Raw genomic sequence first — 17,961 nt, forward strand, 5'->3', positions numbered from 1 at the left:
CCACAGCTATGTTTGATACATGCCAATGTTGAATGCACTGGATAGCAGGCAATAGTATAGCCTGGTTAAACCAGACTGAACGGTGAAACCATGGTGAGCGACAGTGTCCAGGCTGGTTTAACCAGGCTAAGGCAACAGATTCTTCCATTCAAGTATACTCCACGCTGACGGAACTCCTGGAAGAGGATTCGGTTGGGAATCCTTGCCGGCAGATACGGATGCCCTCCAACACACCGTTGCACTTCAGCTGATCCAAGACCAGGTTGGCGTCCAGTTTCCCGCCTGAGGACAACGGGTCAGGAATAGGATCAATGAAATGATTACATATTGTATACAAACATCATCAATTTGTTACAGATACCCAAGCATAGCAAACACTAAAGTAAAGGCGAGATTATTTACGGCTCCTTACCTTACGAATAGAAATAAGTACAAAGTTATTCTTTAGATTTGTTCTAAAAAGGTTAAGGTTGAAAGTGAAAAAGTAAAAAAAGCAGTTGGAGAAGAAAATACTTTACACTCCTTCACAACTGGGGGAGGAAACACTTAATTCCATTCAAATGTCCTAAATTGCCTTTATCAGACAAACAGGGCGTCTTGCCGCAAATCTAATATGGTMTTTTTTCCCATTTTATAGAGGGAGTTGCTTGCACCTCTCCTCTGCATCAACAAACAAGTACACTTCAAAAGGAATGGCCCTACAAGRGGAACAATAGTGGTGGACTGAGGTAGGCTGGAATTGAATCAAATAGAATTAAAATTGAATCAAGTGGATTTCTTCACTCCACTTAGACACTGGCAACAGGGTTAAGGGAACCACCCTCGACTTGCAGCCTAATAGACATTATTCACAGCTGAACGTTCTATTGAACAGTGGCCACATTGTGAATAATGTCTATGCCTAGTGCCTACCCTCTTCTCGTGGTTAGGGATGATACATCTGACGAAGTTGGGCTGGGTGTTGTGCAGCGTGGTCATGAGCTTGGCCAGGGACTCCTTGTAGAGCTGACCCACGGTCCGGAACATGCCCTTCTTGGTCTTGGAGCCGCTGGGCATGGAGCTGTCGGACATCTTGGCCATGGTCTCCAGGCCCACCACGCGGTCCGCTGAGGTACATTATGACAGAGAGGGGGTTTGTTTTRGGATTTGGGTTAGGACACGGGCAGCCTGTATGCCGAACATGACACCAGTTGGCTAATCATGGAATAGATCTGGTTACCACGCTTAGGRGGCAATATTTCAATCAGAGCTAGTCACACAAAATGAAAGGGTATATGTATCCATCTTGAGACTCCATCTCGATGCTAAAAAGGCAACTACTAACTGGAGTCCAGGGGGACTTACCATCTTTCCAGAGATCCTGGATAAACGTGTTGGACGAGCTGTTAAGCAGTGCTATGACGTTGTCGTTGAGAGGGTCCATGTTCTTTGTCAACCAATTATCAGCATTGTAGTCCACCTACAGGCAAAACACCACACATGTCTTGTATTTGTATGTGATCCCCGTGGGAAATGAACTCACAACCTTGTCCCTCTTACTGAACCACACAGCACCACAAAAATGATAGATACACACCTTTCCAGCATAGTGGTGCACAGAGAACTCTGTCTTGCTCTTCAGCTGTTTGGGTTTGCTGAACTTGATGTGGCTGGCCTGGGTGTTCATSAGTTTCTCCACGAAGGAGATGTCTGTGGCTTTGGGGAACCAGCACTCCTCATCCAACAGGGCCAGAATACCAGGAGGATTGTTCTGTGGAGAAAACATAACTCAAATAAATATTTTCCTGGTTCCTTAATATATCTAGGAAAGGTTTCCAGGACACAGATTAAGCCTAGCACTGAACTAAAAAGCTCTTTCAATGTAGAATCTACCCGAGAATGTTATTTAGTCAATGACTAGTCTTAATCTGTATCTATTTAATGTCTTGAATGCATACATTTTACACCTAAAGAGTGTTTTACAGTCTTCCCACTCACCGGCCTCTCAATAGCTCAATGCAGGGCTGCAGGTCCAGGCCGAAGTCGATGAAGCTCCATTCAATTCCCTCCCTCTGGTACTCCTCTTGCTCCAGGCGAAAATGGTGTGGTTGAACAGCTGCTGCAGCCTCTCGTTTGTAGTTGATGCACAGCTGCTCAAAGGAGTTATCCTGCAAGAGAAGGGAGAGAAGAAGAATTTGAGTTTTCACTAAAGACAGTTTGGTGTGCGCAGGGTTGTGTGCTAGGCCCCAAGTCTTTTTCCTATCTTAATACAACTTAATAGCTCAGCTTTGACGTAGCATGTGGCCCAAGTCTTATCCAAGATATCGTACATACATCCCTATGAATCCTTCCATGCAATCATATGACTCCCTCACTCACCTCAAAGATCTCAAGCCAGCGATGTCGAGGATGCCAAGAAGGATGCTCCCTGGCGTTTGGTTTTGTCCAGGCCTTGTTGACCCTAGCTAGCAGCCAGCGGAACAGACGCTCGTACATAGCCTTGGCAAGGCCTCGATGGCAAAGTCAGCCTGGAGGAAACAGAATAAAATATGGATGACTGAAAACTAAACATAGTTTAAACGTCTCAAATTCAGCCCAGCAGTATGGCCTATTCCTGACCAAAAACAGTGGAGATTCTCTTTGAATATGTTTTTTGTCCAGGCGATAAAATCTGAGTCTGGGAAACAGGCAAGCAGGACTGTCTGAATTTCAGCCTGCCAAAGCAACATGTACCTGCTCTTTGGTCTGGGCCTTCTGCACCACCTCTCTGCCCACTTTGATGCGAGGCGTGAGGATGGCTCTGGTGAAGTCTACCACGTTGATGCCCTAGGTGGCACACCTTGAGCGCTGGAGAGGTAAGAAACAAAGACCCAGAAAGAAAGTAGATGTGATATTGTCCTACACATTATAACATACAGCGTGTACTCATTTAATATAAGTGGCATATAATCCATGTCAAATAACAACATAATATATCATAACTTGTGCACTATCTGCATCTCATGTCCTCCCTAACCTGTGTTGTCAGGCATGGTGGCCTGCTCTGTGTCCTCTCCTCTTGAACTCTATGTTTCCCAACTGCAGGACCGTGGAGCACACCTTCAGGATGCCTAGAGGACACAGACAGCACAGAGAGTACAGTCAATTCAGGAAGTACAGGGACAAATCAAATGCAGCCATGACCTGCCATATTCTATGCTTGTCAGCCTAGCTAGTCAGTCACCATTAGCGATCTAAGATCTGCACAACTAGTTTACTGTGTCTAATGTATTTGACGTGCTGATGTAGGGCCACCGGGTTATCCTGACCATGTGATCTTGAAGAAAAAACCCTAGACCCAAGTCATAGCCTGGTTATTCCTGAAAGTATATCATATAATAATATCAGTATGGTGTAACCGCCGTAGTATGAAGAGTGTTGTTGTGATTGAATAGCATGGCCCTGCTAACATATCCCCTCATCCTCAGTGAGGCCCATGCTATGCATGGTCTCATGCAGGACTTGTTAAGGTGATTGAATAATGTATTGATGTATCAATTCATTTATTAGTTGATTCAATAATAATAAGGTTGATTGATTGATAATACCATCTTCTTGTTCTCGGTGACGCCATGATGTTCATGGCCACATGTGGGCTTTTTGTGGTGATTTGTTCATTTGATAAAATGGATTAATGTATTGATTGATACAGTACCTGTCCTCTCTTCCTCAGTGATACCCATGATGTTCATGGCCTCCATGGTCTCCTCGTATACTTTCGTGTCCTGCTGGCCCGAGATCGAGACATGGCGCCGCAACAGGAAACGGTAGGCGCTGAAGTTCTCCAGCAGAAGCTCCTCTGGAATGACATGAGTTCAGTGTGTTCATTAGGGCAGTTCTAGAAATTCTAGCTCTACGTTCAATCACGTACAGGAGCACATCTGGAAGAACAACGGTTGAGGGTTTTCAATTGATGGAGTGGAGAGTTCTAGAAATTCAGCTCTGTATTATCAAGAAATAATCTATATTGATTGTGTACGAATGATTCTGCTTCTGGTTGTCTGCGGTCAATGAGATGAAAAGTGGGACTCTCACAACTGCCTGTCCTGCAGTAAAGATTAAATCGCCTACTCTCCTCCACCATGACAATCATCAGGTTGATCAGGACCCTGATCTAAATCTAAAATGGCACCCAATTCCTACAGAGTGCACTACTTTTGACCAATAGCCTATGTACCCTGGTCAAATGTAATGCACTACCTAGGGAATAGGGAACAACACCCAGATCTTACCACGTAGCTTGTCCTTGACACCAGCCACCATGTAGTAGAAGATGTGGAAGGCTCTCTCGTCGTGCCGTTCTGATACAACGAGACTTTCTCCAGCAGGTCTGAGAACAGCCGTTAAGGAAATACATTCTAATTCTGGATGGAGTTTCAAGTTTATGCCGAGAAGGAAACAGTCCAAAGAAACGTATTTACAAACGAGCTCGTCTACTTTGTCATCTTACAGTGAACATACACGGTGAACTATACATTATATTAGATGACACTGGAGCTTCATTGTCTCAATTCTGATACGTTCTTGCAACCTGTATGTGATAACATGGACAGTTCAGCAACTTGTAACTACAGTATGTATGAACCTTTACAAATAGGGCTCTGCGCCAAAACATTCATGACCCCAAATACACAATTCCAACCTAACATTTCTTATCTCATCATTCCATTCCATGGACGAATTAAGAGTTATTGAGTGACAGCACTTTTTAGACTCTGTCATTGTGCAGATGCCAACGACCTCCCAGTGTTTACCGTCGTCACAGGAGAACCCATGACACTCCTAACAAGGAAGTGTCAACAGTCCATACCGCAGGTTTGGGTCTGGGGTCATGTTTACTGTTCAAACACAGAAGTCACGGGAGCTTTTGTAGCCGTTTTTCCAGGGTAGTGAACACAAAAAAACAGCTTTTCTGAACCTGGGTCCCCCAGTTTAGAGTTACAGGATGTAACACTGTGTAAGGATTACAGTTCAATGTTGGCTCCGACGATTAGCCAGTCACGTCAAAGTTGATGCGGATGAATTACCCTAAAGGGAACAGTACACCAGGATTACAGTAGTCGATATGTACACAATGACGTACAGTATACATCAACTTCAGATGAATGTTAAATAACACAACAAAGTATGGGTCACTATGCAAATTACACGAATCAAGAGTTTGAATTCATGAATATGAATGAAAAGTGGCACTACTCTGGACCCACTCAATACTTTAGGCCTACGCGTCTGCGAAAAGTGAACTCACAAATCGTGAAGAGTTGTCATTTTTGATGGTCTTTGCGTTCCGAAGCCTCCAGGATGGGGTTAGCCTGCAGAAGCTGCTTTTCCAGCTCCCCTGGACATACAAACGTCATGACAAACATTAAACTAAATCTGGGACATTCATTTGTGAATAGAATAGTCAAATAAAGCCTGGAACAGCAGCACAAGCCCTATGAAAGTCAATGAAAAAAGAACATTTTCTTAAGATAGAAAGAAATAGATCCTAAACAACAAACCCAGTTGTTTTCAACAGTTTCGACTCCTACACCGTGACTGGGCTTAATAGCATTATAACTGAYSGSACAGSACCTACTACTCCAGAACATCTAATCCCCTATTAGTCCCTATGCACTGAGGACACATGTCCTACCAACATGACTTATTTCACTACTAATCTGCCTCAAACAGACAACCAGGGCCTGATTGTTCAAATGAGGCCCACTAGAGTGTTTGCTGGCTGGGCCAGGGGAAGGATGTGAAGAGGGAGTGGCTGGAGGTGGTAGATTCAGAGTGTTGCTGGTCTGGAGAGGGGCCAGAGCAGAGGGTGGCGATATGAGTATGTGCTAGTAGGTAGGCAGTGGGTGTGTTCCAGGTCCGCAGAGATGACAGGATTGTTATTTCTATAGAAAGGTGCTTCCTAGAAATCAAATATTTTGCATCTCTCTAGGCTTTGTACAGATCTGATAATATGCAGTTTGATCAAAGGGCCTGCGTTAGKTTACTGGCTGGGTCAGAGGCAGGCATACCRCTGTCAAACACACACACGGAAATGTGCACGTGTACACAAACACACACATACTTAACAATGCTCCTCTGGCTTAGGGAGGAGGGGGGAGCAGTGGATGGTTTAACCTCTCCCATCTTGACTAGCCGAGAATGATAGCTTGTTAGCTTGTTGTGGTCCTTACACCTTGGTGTTTTTAGACTGGAGAGTTGAAACCAGGACAATGTTGTGCAAAACCACAGGGTAAATGAATGTAAATGAGGTAAACGATTTAACTGGAGTTCAGAGGTGTCTGTCACATGCCTTTCAGATCTAGATCTATGAGAAAACTATTTGATGATAACACATCAGCCACATKTTCTTGTAGACAAATTCCCAGTAAGATAAAGATAAACCTCACCCAAGTTAATGGATGTTAAAACAGAATGAGTTACTGGTACTTGAGTGAAAAGAGAGTAGCAACCAGATACTTTACATTTCAGCTCGCTTGCAGAAACGCCCACTAAGAGACAGAGAAGAGAAAAGAGACAGAAAAGAAGAGAAAGAACAGCGAGGGAAATGACAGATGACAGGAGGATCAGTCATTAATAGGCTGTTGAAATGGAGAGATAAAGGAGGAGAGGAGGAAGGAGAAGAGAGGGACACATTCTAGTTCTAAAGCAGGCGTATTAAGTTCACTGCTGGTGGTAGGCTTCTGAAAGATGAATTACATTCTAATCTCCACACTAGCAATACTACTTAGAATGCATGGCCAATACATTGCTTCATACTAAGTACCCACTGGGCACARACGTCAATTCAACGTCTATTCCACRTTGGTTCAATGTAATTCAATTGAAATGACGTGGAAACAGCGTTGATTCAACCAGTGTGTGCCCAGTGGGTAGTAGAGAAGGCTGGACAATGAAATTATGATTGGGCTTCACTGCATCTCCTGAAGGTCTTGAGGGGTAATGGCAAAGAAAAACACATCTTTTGACCCTTGACCTGGACGTTAATCCCTTCATTGCTGTACAATGATGACTATTACTCCCCCCCTCCMCGTACCCYGCAACTATTTGAATCTCACTCAGGCATGATTCTGACAGTAAGGAGCCGTCCGGAAATGCAAGTTTAAAAAAAAATCAGGGGCGAAGAGAGAGAGAGAGCTGGCTGTTGTGATGAAAAGGTCAAAGGTCAGAGATCACAMGGTCACGTGTAGGTCACATGGTGTCTGAAAAACTCCACACTGGTGCAAATCATCAAAAGTGGTAGAACAACTACTGTGTAACGCTACGGAGGAGCAAGACGCCGCCACAACGCCCACAGGACAAAATGGCGGGTGGTGGATGTTAGGATTAGGGGATGAGGTAAGGGGGGGTTCGGTGACAGGATATGATGTCGTTTGATAGACAGGAAAAGGTAGATGGACATGCTCACACTGTGCTCTGTTGATCTGTGGTGGTGGTTAACCGTTTCAATGCCGGGCTCCAACCCCAAGCAGTGAAAGAGTGTTTTTGGAAAACCATGGAYGACATAACAATAACAACCAAACTCAGGGGGAATATAAAGTAAATCATCTGACATTATCTACCATTTTGCATTTGGATGAGAGGGCTGCATGTTAATTAAAAAATCACTATCATGCAGTTTTTAGTTGTGAGGTCCATAACTGGTAATATCAGGAAGTTATGAGCACACTGTTACACAATGGGGATATGGGATGATATTGCTCATGTTATAGTACATTTTAAATGTATTATTTTGAGCTCAACAACAAAGGAGATGGGGAACTTGATAGGAGGGGGATCTTGTCAGAAATATATTTTTTACTACAAAAAACCTGTCAGTGAGCCACTCTCGCATGCAATCCTTAATTCTAGGAGAAAACACGCATACACCACTACACGCAAAACACACTTGGGTCATTCCCTTTTTTACTCACGTGGACAAATGATCCTGGCTGTGTCTATTTGGAGGAAATTGCGGTACAGAATTATCATTCAACGGGGCAGTTTCCTCACACATTGGCCAAGTCTCCCTTAGAGCATAGAAACCGGCTTGGGGAGGTCCCCACTTTTGACACACAATAGCCACTTGTCATTGACGGCACAATGGCAAAAACGATACAAAAAAACTTTGTAGTTTGCAGTATACTTACAGCACTGGTGTCCTTCTTGCCTTTGTGAGAAGAGGCCACTAGAGCCAGATACTGGATGACCTTCTTGGTGTTCTCTGTCTTACCCGCACCAGACTCCCCACTGGAGAGCAGGAGACACAGGTTAGAGAGAGAGAGAGAGAGGGTGGGGGGGGACAGAAAGAGAGAGAGGGGGGGGGCAGAGGGAGAGAGTGAAAGAAAGAGTTTGAGATAGAGGGCGAGAGAGAGAGGGAAAACAGAACTGACAGGTTGTTCACAGTCCAATAACTCACTTGAATTAAACCGTGAACCACGTGAGTGACTGAGCGAAGTAACAACATCAACTCCCGAGCACAATGTTTTTGTCATTGTCCAAAGTAATGTAATGCCATCCAACCTCTTCCTGTGTGCCTCTAACAAATGATTAGCCCTACCCTACTGCTTCATACCATGATGAAAGGAAACTAAAGGGTCAGACTGACCCACTACCAGACCAGGGGGTCCAAAGAAAAGTCTGATAACCTGGAAAGATCCATGTACACTGAAGGCAGATCAAGTAAAACAGCATTCCTAATCCAGTGTATTTGAGGCTTAAGGAAGACTAAGGCAGGGTACAAATGTATAAGACATATCCTACAGCTCTAAACCAGAAGGTCAAGGATGGGTATTGGACATATTTAACAGAGGTAGGAAACTACAGAAGGATGAGGGAGAGTAGTTTATTGGCCTTTGATCTCTAGATGCTGGAGACGCCAACCGCAATGCTGCTTGTCTGAATGATCCCAGCCTAGAGTCCAGCTGGCTCTAACAACTCCATAAAAGGAGAGGTGTTCGTAAGATCCACCAGAGGCTGTCTGTCATGGGGCCGACTGGGCCGACAGGAATCTAGCCAGTATCCACCATAAAGATGTAAGATCTTAACTTGACGTATATTGTCATAGCAAAATAATAATTTGAACGTTTAGTCCATAATGTTGCTTGATCAGTGGTTAGGCTATTAGCTGGCCAAAAGTAGACTACATGAAAAGTGCAATACTGTTAATATAACCGTGTGTTTGTGCAGGTTTTCAGTGAATTTATGTAAATCACAAAGCTCATCTGTCTTTCCTGAGGTGCAGGAAAATTCTCAACAATAAAAGTGTGATCAAATTACGATCCTACATCTGTACCTCATTTCATACTATATCACTCACATTATACAAGGTCGTAACCTCATACTACAGCGTATACTGTACATCAGGTCTGATTCACACTACTCTCCTACGAAGACCTACATTTGTCATGAATGTTATCATAAAATTCTGTCATAACATTCATACCTCACCGAAATACAACAGACCAAGCTCACATCAGGCCCAACATTAACTGTCATACAAAAACCTAAAATCACACTAACTCTGTGCAAACACACACAGGCCTCAACTCACACACCACGTACAGCGTCACTCCTTACACCAGGTCTAGAACAACACTACTCAGGCCTCAACACATTGTAAAAACACAGAACTCCATAATCCCTGAAAATATCCTCTGGGAGACCTACTGATTCCAGGAATCTTTCAACCGGGATTTTGGAAAAACCTGGGGGAAACATTAGGAACACTTCTTGAATTTCGAAACCCTATAGCTCCAAACTTCCCTGCTTCCATCCACAACCCTACTGCCCTAAGACAGAGACCTCACATTCTGTATATCTAAGTGAGGCGATTCCTCTAACACAGTTTGTCTTAAACCATCCCAGGGTCAGGGTGGCCACCGTGGATCACTGGTCTGGATGGCTGGTTAGCATCCTGGGCTTTGGCCATTTTCATTCCAAACCTGGGTTCAAATGCTATTCAAAATAATTTCAAATACTTTGTCTGTGCTTGATTGAGCTTGCCTGGCTTATTGGACATAATAGAATAATCCCAAAACAGTCAACCCCCGCCCATCTGGCACTCCAGGCAGAATAGAGCAACCGCTCAAAGTATTTGAAAGAAAAGAGTTTGAATAGCATTTGAACCCAGGTCYGGTTCACTTTTGGAAATGATGCTAGGTCTCTTACTACACTCCAATTCTTGTAAAGAGAAAGAGATGACCCCATATAAATGGAGATGTYAAAACGCCAAGCAAGGATTTAGTGAGCTATGTGGCTACTTCCTATGCATTCTTATTTTGGTTGTAACTAAGGATTGTGAGGAGAAATTCAGCAATGGAATGGGAAACTGCAGTGTGTGCCTGTGTATAACATGTTATTGTCAACACACCACACCCTAACAGCAGTCCATTAGCTCGTGTTTTGTCTATGTTCACACTTTTATGTGAAACACATCTTACAAAACTAACCATCTATAAGAGGAGTCTGTCACAAAGCCTACACAATGCTGTTATAAACAGCGCTATCATATAAATGCTATTACATTGTCATAACAAATCCAATTAAAATCTCTAGACTTCAAAAGATGATGGTACAGTACATTGTTTGCCGCCATACATATGTAGGATCTTAATTTGAGACAGTTTGCTACAGCAGGAAAATTCTCCAGCAGCAACAGGAAATGTGAATTATTATGTGGATTATAATTAATGGACATTTTTCTAGACGTTGATACATTTTCRTATGGGAAAATCAAGTTTGAAATGTCAAAGTGTAAATTACAAACCTCAAATACACTACAACCTTTACATTTCCTGCATTGTAGAAATATTATCCTGCACCAGGGTGATCAAATTAAGATCCAACATCTGTAATGTTGACCATGTAATGCGCATGACATGTGCCATGTCATGTTTATCAATATACTTCACAAAGTAATGCTATCGTCACCAGGTCAAACCCTGTCTACTATGGCGACAACACAGTCGGTCCCTGGTTCATATGTTTTTAATAATACATCAGTGTCATTTCATACACACTCAGGAGTATGTCATACATGGCATTCCCCGTAGCGTATGTTTCTCCTATATATGGATAGAGAGCACGCTTATACCTAGCTTATAGCTAGCTGACCTAACTAGAGGTGAATTAGAGGTGAATTTCTCCAAAAGCTCCCAGGTTTTTCAGAAATCCCTGTTGGAGGATGTCCGCTCTGATTTTTCCCTACTGATTCCAGGAATCTTTCAACCGGGATTTTGGAAAAACCTGGGGGAAACATAAGGAACACTTCTTGAATTTCGAAACCCTATAGCTCCAAACTTCCCTGCTTCCATCCACAACCCTACTGCATTACCGACCTCCCATTCCCTGGCTACAACAAACAAACAGGAACAATGAAACCCCAGTTCTCCAAATAAGCCTCCTCTGGTAAATTGTTCAGCAAAACTTCAGGAAGTGAGTCGATTTGATCAGCGAATGCTGCATCCTGGCATCAATCGGTTTAGAATAGAAGGAGCCCGGAGCTCCAGGGCAGTCTACTTTAGACAGGGACTCTCCCATTTCCTCTACTGGGTACACTGGAGGCTTGACAGGAAAGGTGCTCTGACGTACTGTAGAGCTTACTGTAAAATAGGCACGAGACAAACATGCCAAGAGGTGCTGAAGTGTATTGGGTTTTGTTGTGTAGTAGACCTGGCTAGCTAAAACCCCTAGAACTAGGGCCAAAGATGTTCCTGAATGTGTGGCCTGACAACTCCTAGCCTATATAGTGACTAGAAAGAGACAAGCAATTCCATTTCTCTCCCAGAGTCCCAGAGAGATTCTCAATAATTGCTCTGCAATGAGTAAACAAACAAAATGGAGCCCAAACAAAAATAATCTGTCTTTATAATCAGGACAGGGCACACTTCCTGTCTCTCTGAGAGGAGAGAGCGGAGGAGAGGAGAGTAGAAAGGAGAGAAGAAAAGAGAGGAGAGGAGAAAGGAGAGAAGAAGAAGAAGTGTTCTAACCTCTAACCCACAACTCCCTGGATAATGGTTCCCACAACATACAGATGTAGGATCTTAATTTGATCACTATTTTCTTGCTTGGCATTGTCATGCACAGCAGGAAATGTTAACTTGGAGTGTATTTGAGTTTTCAACCGGCTTCTAAAGTTTGTAATTTCCACTTAGAAATTTCAGACATTTGCCATAAACAAAAAATGTATCAACCCCTAAAAAAATGTTTATTATAAACCACATAATAATTCACATTTCTTGATGCTGCAGGATTATTCTCCAGCTGTAGCAAACTGTCTCAAATTAAAATCCTACATCTGTATGACATGAGCATTTCAGCTAAGATTCACCAAAATACCCACTGAACTTCCTGTCATCCTTATTGTCAAACCAAACAGACATGTCACCATAGTTGTCCCCAAAGTGTTCAATCCCACAGTGTGTTAGGGTAGTGCAGTAGCAGGCTGGAAAAAGGTAATGTTGACATTAGAGGTATCTCATTTGTTTAACTGTGGCTGTGTCTGAAATGGCTCCCTATTCCTTATGTAGTGCACTACTTTTGACCAGGGCCCATAGGGAATAGGATGCCATTTCGGACACAGTGTGTGTTTATGTAACCCATGGGTTACATAACTGTTACTGTTCCCTCTTCAACATCCCCCTCCTCAAATCCCCCCCCTCCTCATCCAACCATGTGACGTCTAGGAAAAATGTGGGGAGAAAAAAACATACTGTACAGTGTGAAGTGTAGTGGATAGTGTAGTGTCAAATGTTTTTTTTTTTTTTTTTTACTCACGTGCAAAGAATGGACTGGTCCTCACGATCTGCAGAAAAAATAAAAATCCTGATGTCAGGAAATAGAGTTGCTCATACATGCACATATGCAGTATAAAGACGGGCATCTGACATCAGTACACCATATAGTAAGACAATTGGATTGGTTAATCAAGAAGRTGTGTTTTTCTGGGCCTGGTAAGAGCATGGCGCTTGCAAYGCCAAGGTTGTGGGTTCAATTCCCACTAGGGCCACAAATTCAAAAACACTCTCACTGTACTTTAAGTTGCTTTAGCATGATTTATCTATTAAATCATTTCTAAACGTGTGTAAATCATATACAGTATTGGTATGTTTATCTGCTACCTGTACATTTGGATAGTATTTCATTTTTATAACTCTTCCTGTATTCAGTAGTGGTGCWCCTGAGTAATAACTTATAAGCGATGATGACGTTCTGTTGTTTCTTGTCTCGACGTACAGTGCAGTCCTCAGATCACACACAGCCTATCATATGAAACATACACTTTATTACTCCAGAGAAATCAACCAAGCGGTCACATCTTTGTAGGGCCATGTGTTGAACCTTTGTACAAACAGTGCATGAGTTCAATCATCTGCTCAAGTGAGAAATTGGTAGGGCTTTCCCATGCCTAAAACAAGACACATTTTGGGGGGATTTTAAGCTTTGATTTTGGAAAATAAATATGTCCACCTGATGTGTTAAGCAATACGATGACTATCAATTCCTGATATGTGATCCCAAAAATAGATTACGTCACAAATCCTAGGAAAATACTAAAGGTCCATGTAGGGATATAACGAAACAGTATCCCCCTTTAAACGCTAGACAGGGTGTGTATGTGCTTGTGTGTGTCTGGAGTCTGGGGAATGCTGTTAAGGAGAGAAAGACCATTTGGATATTATTCGTTCAATTATCAAGTTAAAGTATTTGGAGCCCAGTGCAATCTAAACATGACCTATGTGAAACGGCGGGAGGGGGGGAGTAGAGGGAGAGAGAGCAGAAGGAGAGCGAGAAAGAAAGAGAGAGAGAAAGAGAGAGCGGCAGAGGGTTAGTTAATCCCCCTGTGCATTATCCTTATCTGCTAATAGAAAGCCCATGGCTCGTATGTTGTGTCATTTAGCGTAACTCCCCAAAGATTGAAATCTCTCCTTGCTGGCCATCATTCCCATCACTGGTCCTACTGGGCATGTGCTACACTAGGCTACACTAGCCAGGCTAGCCTGTATGGCTTTGCTCAGGCTGGAAAGAACAGAGCGCTAGGATGCTATTCCTCATTTTGGACGTGACTTGGCAGTGGGCTAGGTTCCATTCCACACACAGCAAAATGCTGTCTGTTCCCCTTTCTTCCTAATTAAGGCACAGAGGGGAGAGAGGGAGAGGAGGGTCATCCAGGGTTGTGCAGCATTTCCAAACACGCTCAAAACAGATTCAAACATGACACTGACACCAAATGTAACTCTGAGCCAGGGAGTAGAACCTCACGGGGGAACGGGAGGCATTGGGAGAGGGGGAAACGCCAAACAGAGTAGGGGCCAATCTGAAATGGCACCCTATTTCCTAGTGCAAAACAAGATAAATAAAATATGGAGAGAGANAGGAACACTTCTTGAATTTCGAAACCCTATAGCTCCAAACTTCCCTGCTTCCATCCACAACCCTACTGCATTACCGACCTCCCATTCCCTGGCTACAACAAACAAACAGGAAMATGAAACCCCAGTTCTCCAAATAAGCCTCCTCTGGTAAATTGTTCAGGCAAAACTTCAGGAAGYGAGTCGATTTGATCAGCGAATGCTGCATCCTGGCATCAATCGGTTTAGAATAGAAGGAGCCCGGAGCTCCAGGGCAGTCTACTTTAGACAGGGACTCTCCCATTTCCTCTACTGGGTACACTGGAGGCTTGACAGGAAAGGTKCTCTGACGTACTGTAGAGCTTACTGTAAATAGGCACGAGACAAACATGCCAAGAGGTGCTGAAGTGTATTGGGTTTTGTTGTGTAGTAGACCTGGCTAGCTAAAACCCCTAGAACTAGGGCCCAAAGATGTTCCTGAATGTGTGGCCTGACAACTCCTAGCCTATATAGTGACTAGAAAGAGACAAGCAATTCCATTTCTCTCCCAGAGTCCCAGAGAGATTCTCAATAATTGCTCTGCAATGAGTAAACAAACAAAATGGAGCCCAAACAAAAAATAATCTGTCTTTATAATCAGGACAGGGCACACTTCCTGTCTCTCTGAGAGGAGAGAGCGGAGGAGAGGAGAGTAGAAAGGAGAGAAGAAAAGAGAGGAGAGGAGAAAGGAGAGAAGAAGAGAAGTGTTCTAACCTCTAACCCCACAACTCCCTGGATAATGGTTCCCACAACATACAGATGTAGGATCTTAATTTGATCACTATTTTCTTGCTTAGCATTGTCATGCACAGCAGGAAATGTTAACTTGGAGTGTATTTGAGTTTTCAACCGGCTTCTAAAGTTTGTAATTTCCACTTAGAAATTTCAGACATTTGCCATAAACAAAAAATGTATCAACCCCTAAAAAAATGTTTATTATAAACCACATAATAATTCACATTTCTTGATGCTGCAGGATTATTCTCCAGCTGTAGCAAACTGTCTCAAATTAAAATCCTACATCTGTATGACATGAGCATTTCAGCTAAGATTCACCAAAATACCCACTGAACTTCCTGTCATCCTTATTGTCAAACCAAACAGACATGTCACCATAGTTGTCCCCCAAAGTGTTCAATCCCACCAGACAGACCACAGTGTGTTAGGGTAGTGCAGTAGCAGGCTGGAAAAAGGTAATGTTGACATTAGAGGTATCTCATTTGTTTAACTGTGGCTGTGTCTGAAATGGCTCCCTATTCCTTATGTAGTGCACTACTTTTGACCAGGGCCCATAGGGAATAGGAGAATGCCATTTCGGACACAGTGTGTGTTTATGTAACCCATGGGTTACATAACTGTTACCTGCCTCTTCAACATCCCCCCTCCTCAATCCAACCATGTGACGTCTAGGAAAAATGTGGGGGAAAAAAAAAACATACTGTACAAGTGTGAAGTGTAGTGGATAGTGTAGTGTAAATGTTTTTTTTTTTTTACTCACGTGCAAAGAATGGACTGGTCCTCACGATCTGCAGAAAAAATAAAAATCCTGATTGTCAGTAATGGAGTTGCTCATACATGCACATATGCAGTATAAAGACGGGCATCTGACATCAGTACACCATATAGTAAGACAATTGGATTGGTTAATCAAGAAGTGTGTTTTTCTGGGCTGGTAAGAGCATGGCGCTTGCAAGCCAAGGTTGTGGGTTCAATTCCCACTAGGGCCACAAATTCAAAAACACTCTCACTGTACTTTAAGTTGCTTTAGCATGATTTATCTATTAAATCATTTCTAAACGTGTGTAAATCATATACAGTATTGGTATGTTTATCTGCTCACTGTACATTTGGATAGTATTTCATTTTTATAACTCTTCCTGTATTCAGTAGTGGTGACCCTGAGTAATAACTTATAAGCGATGATGACGTTCTGTTGTTTCTTGTCTCGATGTACAGCTCAGTCCTCAGATACCACACAGCCTATCATATGAAACATACACTTTATACTACCAGAGATCAACCAAGCGGTCACATCTTTGTACGGCCATGGTTGAACCTTTGTACAAACAGTGCATGAGTTCAATCATCTGCTCAATGAAAATTTAGGCTTTATGCTAATCTAGAAACAAACACATTGTTGTGGGAGATTTTAAGCTTTGATTTTGGAATAAATATTCCACTGATGTGTTAAGCAATACGATGACTATCAATTCCTGATATGTGATCCCAAAATAAGATTACGTCACAAACCTAGGAAAATACTAAAGGTCCATGTAGGGATATAACGAAACAGTATCCCCCTTTAACGCTAGACAGGGTGTGTATGTGCTTGTGTGTGTCTGGAGTCTGGGGAATGCTGTTAAGGAGAGAAAGACCATTTGGATATTATTCGTTCAATTATCAAGTTAAAGTATTTGGAGCCCAGTGCAATCTAAACATGACCTATGTGAAACGGCGGAGGGGGGGGGGGAGGGGGAGAGAGAGAAGGAGAGCGAGAAAGAAAGAGAGAGAGAAAGAGAGAGGCGGCAGAGGGTTAGTTAATCCCCTGTGCATTATCCTTATCTGCTAATAGAAAGCCCATGGCTCGTATGTTGTGTCATTTAGCGTAACTCCCCAAAGATTGAAATCTCTCCTGCTGGCCATCATTCCCATCACTGGTCCTACTGGGCATGTGCTACACTAGGCTACACTAGCCAGGCTAGCCTGTATGGCTTTGCTCAGGCTGGAAAGAAAGAGCGCTAGGATGCTATTCCTCATTTTGGACGTGACTTGGCAGTGGGCTAGGTTCCATTCCACACACAGCAAAATGCTGTCTGTTCCCCTTTCTTCCAATTAAGGCACAGAGGGGAGAGAGGGAGAGGAGGTCATCCAGGGTTGTGCAGCATTTCAAAACACGCTCAAAACAGATTCAAACATGACACTGACACCAAATGTAACTCTGAGCCAGGGAGTAGAACCTCACGGGGGAACGGGAGGCATTGGGAGAGGGGGAAACGCCAAAAGCAGGTAGGGGCCAATCTGAAATGGCACCCTATTTCCTAGTGCAAAACAAGTAAATAAAATATGGAGAGAGAGAAAGAAAAGAGAAGGAGTCTCCCAAATTACAATTGGTTTAAAGGAAAATTCCAAGGTCACTCTAGTCTCATCCCAATCACGAGTTCACCGGAGAGATAAAGCCAAGACCTGTCTTCAAATCACCGTCAAACAGAACATTTCATATAAGAGATGTATATAAATCCCTTATGACAATGGCATTGGAAAAACAACATTTCAATCATCATCCAAATCACCTCACCAGCTGAAACTTTTTACACAAAACCCAATCGCATGAAGAACTCCCATCTCTATTCCCTTCGAACTTCAAAGAGCAGCAGGGCAAATTTCTAAGCCTTAGTGAAGGAATGTGAGTCTTCCCAGGAGAGATGAGAGCCAAGATTTCACAGAATTGTCAGAGACTCTGATTGTAGATAACCCTGTTAAGACACTTAAGAAAGTGTAGCCTCCGTAAGACTATATCTAAGACTTTTATCTGTTATTATGTAGCAGACAGGCATGGCTGCATCTGGTCAAAGTC

The 17,961-nt window shown here is 43.0% G+C and overlaps 1 pseudogene; it reads right to left on the reverse strand.

The window, feature by feature from the left end:
* The window catches only part of LOC139025174 (myosin-11-like), a 43,671-nt pseudogene that overhangs the window by 15,018 nt on the left and 10,692 nt on the right, over nucleotides 1-17,961 (reverse strand).

Source organism: Salvelinus sp. IW2-2015, unplaced genomic scaffold, assembly GCF_002910315.2.
Source record: "Salvelinus sp. IW2-2015 unplaced genomic scaffold, ASM291031v2 Un_scaffold2333, whole genome shotgun sequence".
NCBI classification, from domain to species: Eukaryota; Metazoa; Chordata; class Actinopteri; order Salmoniformes; family Salmonidae; genus Salvelinus; species Salvelinus sp. IW2-2015.